The sequence below is a fragment of the Somniosus microcephalus genome, chromosome 4 (assembly GCF_052327205.1).
Source record: "Somniosus microcephalus isolate GS21.2 chromosome 4, FLI_Smic_1.0, whole genome shotgun sequence".
NCBI lineage: Eukaryota > Metazoa > Chordata > Chondrichthyes > Squaliformes > Somniosidae > Somniosus > Somniosus microcephalus.
The window spans coordinates 36196233-36208546 of NC_140990.1; the positions used below are offsets into that span (position 1 = coordinate 36196233).

Below are 12314 nucleotides of genomic sequence, written 5' to 3' on the forward strand. Positions count from 1 at the left end.
TATCTACCTGGCCTGCTACCTTCAGGGATCTGTGGACAGGCACTCCAAGGTCCCTTTGTTCCTCTACACTACTCAGTGTCCTACCATTTAATGTGTTTTCCCTTTCCTTGTTACTAGCACCACATTTTCTATCAAGCGCAGTTTATTTCTTTGATAAGCTCTAATTGCCAGGATACGGCGAAATTCACATGTTTCTTCTTGTTATCTGGCTTTTTTTCTTCAGAGTCTTTCCCGGAGCACCACGTAAAATGTTTGCGCCAGCCACCAAGGGCGGCGGGACTCCACCCTTCCGCTCAGTGAAGACCCCACCTTAGTTTCAGATGGAATTTGTCAACTGGATATGAGGAACCACTTGTCTGCGGGAAATTATTGCAACTGAAAGGGGCACGATCTAAACCAAACTCCTGATGTGAAGATTTGAAACACAGAGGACCCGATAAGTCACCAAATTCGCACCATATTTGTTTAAAAAGCAAGATGGTGACACCGAGAATTCTGTATACATTTAATGAACGACCACTGATGGTGAAGGAAGGGGAGCGAACACAATAATCAGCGTGAGGTGATGTCGGTCCCGTGTTGAATTCCTTCAGCACCATATTTTAATTCAATTTTTAAAATTCATGTGGACGTCATTGGCAAGACCGGCATTTACTTTCCACCCCTACTTACACTGACACAATATTGGTCTGGGACTGGACTGCGTCACCATTTCAGGATAATGGGGGACCGGCAATAAAGGCGGCCTCGCCAGCGACACCTGCAGCCCGAGAATGAATTAACATCCCCCTTCTATTTATCCAATCAGACTGGGTCTCTCTCTCGCCGGTCCAATCATCGCAAGGACCGTTAACGGACGATCCCGATTGGTTTAACCTTAAGCACGTGAGTTGTCATTGAAGAATATTGCCGCGAGCTGCTCAGTGCAAAGACTGGATCAGCTTCCCAGCAAAGGAGAGAGTACTGGAAATCAGCTCGACCCAGAGAGGCCCACATTGGCTGGGATTGTCGGAGATCATGCATTTCAAATTCACCCTTCTGACTACACTCACCTGCTTAGTATTTGGTAAGTCAATAAAGGATGTTATAGCAGAAACCTACGTTAAACAAAGTTTCATATTAAAGCCACAATTAACATCCCATCAATACTTTCAGTCTTTCCACCAGATCTGCGTCAGGGAGCTTCTGTGTCTCAGGATTGGTCGGCTGTCGTCCGGAAAATGGGACAGACTTTCAGGTCGCAATGTAACTTTTCAACAACAGCAGGCTGGTACGACCTGTATTATACCGAACGTATCCTGATACACCTCTGGAAATATCGTGTGGAGACGTTCCGGCAAAAGTCGGAGAAAAGCAAAAAATATTGGGAATCGCTTCAATTCTGAATTAAAGACATGCTCAGAAGTGTCAATTTTAACCGTCACTGATCTCCAACTGAGTGACATGGCGCTGTACATCTGTGGATTCGCCCCATCGCTCCGACACAGAGATATGACCTAGTTCTCCTTTCGTACAAAAGCTGCCTGCGGTCTGGTTTGGCGGAGGACGAGTTTCAGTGCGGTTAAGATAGAACTGCTACACAGAGTGCAATTCCTGTTGGCTGAATCATTGAATCATACAGCACAGAAGGAGTTCATTCGGCCCTGGTGCCTGTGTCGACACTTTGAAAGAGTTCTCTAAATAGTCCAATTCCCTGTTTATTTACCCATAGCTCTGCACAATTTTGCTTTTCAAGTATATATCCAATTCTCTTTTGAAAGATATTATTGAATCTGCTTCCACCACCCTCCCAGGCAGTACGTTACAGATCATAACGACTGAGTGCCTCAACAGCGTTTTCCTCCTCTTCCTTATGTGTTTTTTTTGCAACTTATCTTAAATCTGTATTTTCCAGTTACCGACAATTGTGGCAGTGGAAACAATTACTCGCTATCTACTCTGTCAAAAATCCTTATAATTTTGAACGCTTCCATTAAATCTCCTCTCAACTTTCTCTGCTCTAATGAGAACAACCCCTGTTTCTCTAGTCTATCTATGTAACTGAAGCCTTTCATCCCAGGTATAATTCTAGTTAATGTCCTCTGCACCCTCTCTAATGCCTTGAAATCCTTCCTAAAATGTGGTGCACATAACTGCACACAATACTCCAGCTAAGGCCTAAGCATCTATATATATAAAGGAGTCGATCTGTCTGTCCTTCTGTCGGTCCTTCTGTCTCACCTTCTGTCTGTCTGTCCTCGGGTGTGCATCTGTCCGGCTATGCACTCGAAAGTTACAGAGCATACCTACGCGTGCGTTACGTCGAAAGAAATCTCACCGTTCCGAAACGCTGGTAAGCGTATTTACTTTTTCGGCCGGACGAAAATTGCGCCTGCGGTATCCGAAAAACCTTCAACATTCCACTCATTATCCACTCATTACCATAGAGTGACATTGAGGTCGACCAATCGTACGGTCGACCAACCCGATGGTCGACCAATCAATGCATGGCGGGGCGGGTTCGTCGCATGTGCAGCCGGGCCCTCCTAGAGTCGAGTGACAGGACGATTGAGCAATCCTATGCTTCGGTGACATGACGATCGCCAATCAGTGCGTGTGTGGGCGGGCCTTATCGTTCTGAACTGAGGTGAGTGGCCGCCATCTTTATTCTCACCTTCTGTGTGTTTATTTGTTAGGAGCGATTTTTTTTAAATCTGTAAAACGTAAAAACACAATGTCTAAAACGTTAAAACACAATGAAGATGGTGTCCCATCTTCTTAACAGCCATTTAAAAAAAATAACTTTTGGTGTTTGCAGCAAGAATGCGCGTTCCTTCTCCGTGGCAGCTTTTTAAAAACATTAAAAAACTTTCAAGATGGCCTCCCATCTTCTTAACACACGTTTATAAAAAAAAAAATTTTTTTAATTTCTGTTGGTTTCACAGACTGCGCGTTCCTTCTCCGTGGCAGCTTTTTAAAAACATTAAAACACTTTCAAGATGGCCTCCCATCTTCATAACACCCGTTTTCGAAAATTTTTTTTTTTTGCTCTTTCGCTGACCCCCTCAAAACACTCCTCCCCTCCTCCCACTCTCCCTCCTCCTCCTCCCCCCTTCTCACTCCCCCCCCTTCTCATTCTCTCCCCCCCAATTCTCTCTCTCTCTCTCTCTCTCTCTCTCTCCCCCCGGCAACCCCCCTCCCTCCCCGGCGCCCCCCTCTCTCCCCGGCCCCCCCTCCCTCGCCCCCCCTCTCCCTCGCCCCCCCTCTCCCTCACCCCCCCTCTCCCACGCCCCCCTATCCCTCGCCCCCCCCTCTCCCTTGCCCCCCCTCTCCCTCGCACCCCCCCTCTCCCTCGCCCCCCCTCTCCCTCACCCTCCCTCTCTCCTGCCCCGCTCTCCCTCGCCCCCCCCTCTTCCTCGCCCCCCCTCTCCCTCACCCCCCCTCCCTCGCCCCCCTCTCCCTCGCCCCCCTCTCCCTCGCCCCCCCTCCCTCGCCCCCCCACCTCGCTCCCCCCTCTCCATCGCCCCCCCTCTCCCTCGCCCCCCTCCCACGCCCCCCCTCTCCCTCGCCCCCCTCTCTCCCTCGCCCCCCTCTCTCCCTCGCCCCCCTCTCCCTCGCCCCCCTCTCTCCCTCGCCCTCCTCTCTCCCTCGCCCCCCTCTCTCCCTCGCGCCCCCTCTCTCCCTCGCCCCCCTCTCTCCCTCGCCCCCCTCTCTCCCTCGCTCCCCGCTCTCTCCCTCGCTCCCCCCTCTCTCCCTCGCTCTCTTCCCCCCTCTCTCCATCGCTCTCTTCCCCCCTCTCTCCCTCGCTCTCTTCCCCCCCACAGTCGCTCACTCTCTTCCCCCCCACAGTCGCTCGCTCTCTTCCCCCCCCACAGTCGCTCGCTCTCTTTCCCCCCCCAGTCGCTCTCTCCCTCTCTTCCAACAACATGTCCTCGAAAAAGCCTCGGCACCGCCGGGCACTCCAGCTAGTTGATTTATAAAGGTTTAGTATAACTTCGTTGCATTTGTATGTAAGATCTTAATGAATTCTGAGTTCTTGGACAAGACATCAATAGGCAGCAGCCAGTATGTTTGAGCAATAGATCAAGATTTATTAAGCATACAGCGTAATGTACTTAATTTTAGGCCACAGTTTTAACGAGTAGCTCTCAGCCCTCGGTCCCTGGAACCTCTCGGACAGAGATGATGCCATCTTATGTCTGTGCCTTTGACCTCACTTTACGTCTGTGTGAAGTTGTTCTTTTAGTATCGAGGTTTTAACCCTTTTCTTATCAAAAGTTGGTTTGGCAAGTGTCCATATATGATCTTTAAAAAAATCACCGTTTTAATTGGTTCTAATGGTCAAAATGCCATTGTCTCTCAGGGTAAGATAGCATCCCACCTTTCCCAAAGGATGCATCTCACTGTATTGGCCAGGCTGCAGTGCAGCCTCGATTCACAGGTGCGACCCAACTACTGAGCTGCACGAGGGTTTTCAGCTGCTCCGTTTCTGACCTGGGCCGGTTCACCCTGCATTCTCCGACCAAGTGAGCCCTGGCTATCCTAGGACCACCATGTGGATACTGGTCTTAGTGCGGACACTCGATCGGCAGAGAAGACAGCAGCCCAGAGCTCATGACCTCAAGCAATCATGCATCTTCTGTTAAATAACCTAACCTTCCACAAGAACTTTCGTTGATCAGACGAAATTCCAAGCGAAAATCCAAACGCCAGCCTCATGCACAATGGACCTGATTTCAGTTAATAGTCGCTGCCCCAGGTTGGGCGCCAATTTATAGCCTTCAAAAGCTCTTATAATATTGCGTATCAGTAAAACAGTTCGTGACTACACAAACCACGCTGGGTGCAGGGATATTGTGTATCAGTAAAACAGTCCATGACTACACAAACCACTCTGGGTACAGGTATATTGTGTATCAGTAAAACAGTCCATGACTACACAAACCACGCTAGGTACAGGGATATTGTGTATCAGTAAAACAGCCCGTGGCTACACAAACCACTCTGGGTACAGGGATATTTTGTATCAGTAAAACAGTCTGTGACTACACAAACCACTCGGGGAACAGGTATATTGTGTATCAGTAAAACAGTCCGTGACTACACAAACCACTCTGGGTACAGGGATATTCTGTATCAGTAAAACAGTCCGTGACTACACAAACTACTCTGGGTACAGGTATATTGTGTATCAGTAAAACAGTCCGTGACTACACAAACCACTCTGGGTACAGGTATATTGAGTATCAGTAAAAATGTCCGTGACTATACCAGCCATTCTAGGTCCAGGGATATTGTGTATCAGTAAAACAGTCCGTGACTACACAAACCACTCGGGGAACAGGTATATTGTATATCAGTAAAACAGTCCATGACTACACAAACCACTCTGGGTACAGGTATATTTTGTATCAGTAGAACAGTCCGTGACTACACAAACCACTCTGGGTACAGGTATATTTTGTATCAGTAGAACAGTCCGTGACTACACAAACCACTCTGGGTGCAGGTATATTGTGAATCAGTAAATCAGTCCGTGACTACACAAACCTCTCTGGGTACAGGTATATTGTGTATCAGTAAAACAGTCCGTGACTAAACAAACCACTCTGGGTACAGGTATATTGTGTATCAGTAAAACAGTCCATGACTACACAAACCACTCTGGGTACAGGTATATTGAGTATCAGTAAAACAGTCCGTGACTATACAAGCCATTCTGGGTGCAGGTATATTGAGTATCAGGATAACAGTCCATGACTACACAAACTACTCTGGGTACAGGTATATTGTGTATCAGTAAAACAGTCCGTGACTACACAAACCACTCTGGGTACAGGTATATTGAGTATCAGTAAAAATGTCCGTGACTATACCAGCCATTCTAGGTCCAGGGATATTGTGTATCAGTAAAACAGTCCGTGACTACACAAACCACTCGGGGAACAGGTATATTGTGTATCAGTAAAACAGTCCGTGACTACACAAACCACTCTGGGTACAGGTATATTTTGTATCAGTAGAACAGTCCGTGACTACACAAACCACTCTGGGTGCAGGTATATTGTGAATCAGTAAATCAGTCCGTGACTACACAAACCTCTCTGGGTACAGGTATATTGTGTATCAGTAAAACAGTCCGTGACTAAACAAACCACTCTGGGTACAGGTATATTGTGTATCAGTAAAACAGTCCATGACTACACAAACCACTCTGGGTAAAGGTATATTGAGTATCAGTAAAACAGTCCGTGACTATACAAGCCATTCTGGGTGCAGGTATATTGTGTATCAGTATAACAGTCCATGACTACACAAACCACCCTGGGTACAGGTATACTGTGTATCAGTAAAACCGTCCGTGACTATACAAGCCATTCTGGGTGCAGGTATATTGTGTATCAGTATAAAAGTCCATGACTACACAAACCACTCTGGGTACAGGTATACTGTGTATCAGTAAAACCGTCCATGACTACACAAACCACTCTGGGCACAGATATATTGTGTATAAGTAAAACAGTCCGTGGCTACACAAACCACTCTCGGTACAGGTATATTGTGCATCAGTAAAACAGTCCGTGACTACTCAAACCACTCTGGGTACAGGTATATTGTGTATCAGTAAAACAGTCCGTGACTACACAAACCACTCTGAGTACAGGTATATTGTGTATCAGTAAAACAGTCCATGACTACACAAATCACCCTGGGTACAGGTTTAGGGTGTATCACTAAAACAGTCCGTGACTACACACACCAAGCTGGGTACAGGGAGATTGTGTATCAGTAAAACAGTCCGTGATTACGCAAACCACTCTGGGTACAGGTATATTGCATATCAGTAAAACAGTCCGTGACTACACAAACCACTCTGGGTACAGGTATATTGTGTATCAGTAAAACAGTCCGTGACTACACAAACCACTCTGGGTACAGGTATATTGTGTATCAGTAAAACAGTCTGTGACTACACAAACCACTCTGGGTACAGGTATATTGTGTATCAGTAAAACAGCCCGTGACTACACAAACCACTCTGGGTACAGGTATGTTGTGTATCAGTAAAACAGTCCGTGACTACACAAACCACTCTGGGTACAGGTATATTGTGTATCAGTAAAACAGTCCGTGACTACACAAACCATCCTGGGTACAGGTATATTGTGTATCAGCAAAACAGTCCGTGACTACACAAACCACTCTGGGTACAGGGATATTCTGTATCTGTAAAACAGTCCATGACTACACAAATCACCCTGGGTACAGGTTTAGGGTGTATCAGTAAAACAGTCCGTGACTACACACACCAAGCTGGGTACAGGGAGATTGTGTATCAGTAAAACAGTCCGTGATTACGCAAACCACTCTGGGTACAGGTATATTGTATATCAGTAAAACAGTCCGTGACTACACAAACCACTCTGGGTACAGGTATATTGTGTATCAGTAAAACAGTCCGTGACTACACAAACCACTCTGGGTACAGGTATATTGTGTATCAGTAAAACAGTCTGTGACTACACAAACCACTCTGGGTACATGTATATTGTGTATCAGTAAAACAGCCCGTGACTACACAAACCACTCTGGGTACAGGTATGTTGTGTATCAGTAAAACAGTCCGTGACTACACAAACCACTCTGGGTACAGGTATATTGTGTATCAGTAAAACAGTCCGTGACGACACAAACCATCCTGGGTACAGGTATATTGTGTATCAGCAAAACAGTCCGTGACTACACAAACCACTCTGGGTACAGGGATATTCTGTATCAGTAAAACAGTCCGTGACTACACAAACTACTCTGGGTACAGGTATATTGTGTATCAGTAAAACAGTCCGTGACTACACAAACCACTCTGGGTACAGGTATATTGTGTATCAGTAAAACAGTCCGTGACTACACAAACCACTCTGGGTACAGGTATATTGTGTATCAGTAAAACAGTCCGTGACTACACAAACCATCCTGGGTACAGGTATATTGTGTATCAGCAAAACAGTCCGTGACTACACAAACCACTCTGGGTACAGGGATATTCTGTATCAGTTAAACAGTCCGTGACTACACAAACTACTCTGGGTACAGGTATATTGTGTATCAGTAAAACAGTCCGTGACTACACAAACCACTCTGGGTACAGGTATATTGTGTATCAGTAAAAATGTCCGTGACTATACCAGCCATTCTAGGTCCAGGGATATTGTGTATCAGTAAAACAGTCCGTGACTACACAAACCACTCGGGGAACAGGTATATTGTGTATCAGTAAAACAGTCCGTGACTACACAAACCACTCTGGGTACAGGTATATTTTGTATCAGTAGAACAGTCCGTGACTACACAAACCACTCTGGGTGCAGGTATATTGTGAATCAGCAAATCAGTCCGTGACTACACAAACCACTCTGGGTACAGGTATATTGTGAATCAGTAAAACAGTCTGTGACTAAACAAACCACTCTGGGTACAGGTATATTGTGTATCAGTAAAACAGTCCGTGACTACACAAACCACTCTGGGTACAGGTATATTGAGTATCAGTAAAACAGTCCGTGACTATACAAGCCATTCTGGGTGCAGGTATATTGTGTATCAGTATAACAGTCCATGACTACACAAACCACCCTGGGTACAGGTATACTGTGTATCAGTAAAACCGTCCGTGACTACACAAACCACTCTGGGCACAGATATATTGTGTATCAGTAAAACAGTCCGTGGCTACACAAACCACTCTCGGTACAGGTATATTGTGCATCAGTAAAACAGTCCGTGACTACACAAACCACTCTGGGTACAGGTATATTGGGTATCAGTAAATCAGTCCGTGACTACTCAAACCACTCTGGGTACAGGTATATTGTGTATCAGTAAAACAGTCCGTGCCTACACAAACCACTCTGAGTACAGGTATATTGCGTATCAGTAAAACAGTCCATGACTACACAAATCACCCTGGGTACAGGTTTAGGGTGTATCAGTAAAACAGTCCGTGACTACACACACCAAGCTGGGTACAGGGAGATTGTGTATCAGTAAAGCAGTCCGTGATTACGCAAACCACTCTGGGTACAGGTATATTGTATATCAGTAAAACAGTCCGTGACTACACAAACCACTCTGGGTACAGGTATATTGTGTATCAGTAAAACAGTCTGTGACTACACAAACCACTCTGGGTACAGGTATATTGTGTATCAGTAAAACAGCCCGTGACTACACAAACCACTCTGGGTACAGGTATATTGTGTATCAGTAAAACAGTCCGTGAGTACACAAACCACTCTGGGTACAGGTATATTGTGTATCAGTAAAACTATCCGTGACTACGCAAACCATCCTGGGTACAGGTATATTGTGTATCAGCAAAACAGTCCGTGACTACACAAACCACTCTGGGTACAGGGATATTCTGTATCAGTAAAACAGTCCGTGACTACACAAACTACTTTGGGTACAGGTATATTGTGTATCAGTAAAACAGTCCGTGACTACACAAACCACTCGGGGAACAGGTATATTGTGTATCAGTAAAACAGTCCGTGACTACACAAACCACTCTGGGTACAGGTATATTTTGTATCAGTAGAACAGTCCGTGACTACACAAACCACTCTGGGTGCAGGTATATTGTGAATCAGTAAATCAGTCCGTGACTACACAAACCTCTCTGGGTACAGGTATATTGTGTATCAGTAAAACAGTCCGTGACTAAACAAACCACATGGGTACAGGTATATTGTGTATCAGTAGAACAGCCCGTGACTACACAAACCACTCTGGGTACAAGTATATTGAGTATCAGTAAAAATGTCCGTGACCATACAAGCCATTCTGGGTCCAGGTATATTGTGTATCAGTAAAACAGTCTGTGACTAAACAAACCACTCTGTGTACAGGTATATTGTGTATCAGTAAAACAGTCCGTGACTACACAAACCACTCTGGGTGCAGGTATATTGTGTATCAGTAAAACAGTCCATGACTACACAAACCACTCTGGGTGCAGGTATATCGTGTATCAGTAAAACAGTCCATGACTACACAAACCACTCTCGGTACAGGTATATTGTGTATCAGTATAACAGTCCATGACTACACAAACCACCCTGGGTACAGGTATACTGTGTATCAGTAAAACCGTCCGTGACTATACAAGCCATTCTGGGTGCAGGTATATTGTGTATCAGTATAAAAGTCCATGACTACACAAACCACTCTGGGTACAGGTATACTGTGTATCAGTAAAACCGTCCATGACTACACAAACCACTCTGGGCACAGATATATTGTGTATAAGTAAAACAGTCCGTGGCTACACAAACCACTCTCGGTACAGGTATATTGTGCATCAGTAAAACAGTCCGTGACTACTCAAACCACTCTGGGTACAGGTATATTGTGTATCAGTAAAACAGTCCGTGACTACACAAACCACTCTGAGTACAGGTATATTGTGTATCAGTAAAACAGTCCATGACTACACAAATCACCCTGGGTACAGGTTTAGGGTGTATCACTAAAACAGTCCGTGACTACACACACCAAGCTGGGTACAGGGAGATTGTGTATCAGTAAAACAGTCCGTGATTACGCAAACCACTCTGGGTACAGGTATATTGCATATCAGTAAAACAGTCCGTGACTACACAAACCACTCTGGGTACAGGTATATTGTGTATCAGTAAAACAGTCCGTGACTACACAAACCACTCTGGGTACAGGTATATTGTGTATCAGTAAAACAGTCTGTGACTACACAAACCACTCTGGGTACAGGTATATTGTGTATCAGTAAAACAGCCCGTGACTACACAAACCACTCTGGGTATAGGTATGTTGTGTATCAGTAAAACAGTCCGTGACTACACAAACCACTCTGGGTACAGGTATATTGTGTATCAGTAAAACAGTCCGTGACTACACAAACCATCCTGGGTACAGGTATATTGTGTATCAGCAAAACAGTCCGTGACTACACAAACCACTCTGGGTACAGGGATATTCTGTATCTGTAAAACAGTCCATGACTACACAAATCACCCTGGGTACAGGTTTAGGGTGTATCAGTAAAACAGTCCGTGACTACACACACCAAGCTGGGTACAGGGAGATTGTGTATCAGTAAAACAGTCCGTGATTACGCAAACCACTCTGGGTACAGGTATATTGTATATCAGTAAAGCAGTCCGTGACTACACAAACCACTCTGGGTACAGGTATATTGTGTATCAGTAAAACAGTCCGTGACTACACAAACCACTCTGGGTACAGGTATATTGTGTATCAGTAAAACAGTCTGTGACTACACAAACCACTCTGGGTACATGTATATTGTGTATCAGTAAAACAGCCCGTGACTACACAAACCACTCTGGGTACAGGTATGTTGTGTATCAGTAAAACAGTCTGTGACTACACAAACCACTCTGGGTACAGGTATATTGTGTATCAGTAAAACAGTCCGTGACGACACAAACCATCCTGGGTACAGGTATATTGTGTATCAGCAAAACAGTCCGTGACTACACAAACCACTCTGGGTACAGGGATATTCTGTATCAGTAAAACAGTCCGTGACTAGACAAACTACTCTGGGTACAGGTATATTGTGTATCAGTAAAACAGTCCGTGACTACACAAAGCACTCTGTGTACAGGTATATTGTGTATCAGTAAAACAGTCCGTGACTACACAAACCACTCTGGGTACAGGTATATTGTGTATCAGTAAAACAGTCCGTGACTACACAAACCATCCTGGGTACAGGTATATTGTGTATCAGCAAAACAGTCCGTGACTACACAAACCACTCTGGGTACAGGGATATTCTGTATCAGTTAAACAGTCCGTGACTACACAAACTACTCTGGGTACAGGTATATTGTGTATCAGTAAAACAGTCCGTGACTACACAAACCACTCTGGGTACAGGTATATTGTGTATCAGTAAAAATGTCCGTGACTATACCAGCCATTCTAGGTCCAGGGATATTGTGTATCAGTAAAACAGTCCGTGACTACACAAACCACTCGGGGAACAGGTATATTGTGTATCAGTAAAACAGTCCGTGACTACACAAACCACTCTGGGTACAGGTATATTTTGTATCAGTAGAACAGTCCGTGACTACACAAACCACTCTGGGTGCAGGTATATTGTGAATCAGCAAATCAGTCCGTGACTACACAAACCACTCTGGGTACAGGTATATTGTGAATCAGTAAAACAGTCTGTGACTAAACAAACCACTCTGGGTACAGGTATATTGTGTATCAGTAAAACAGTCCGTGACTACACAAACCACTCTGGGTACAGGTATATT

General features: G+C 45.2%; 1 pseudogene; it reads right to left on the reverse strand.

Annotated features, from left to right (window-relative positions):
* Positions 1-4366: 4366 nt before the first annotated feature.
* LOC147118626 (signal recognition particle RNA) lies at positions 4367-4648 on the reverse strand (annotated as a pseudogene).
* Between the last annotated feature and the right edge of the window lie 7666 nt (positions 4649-12314).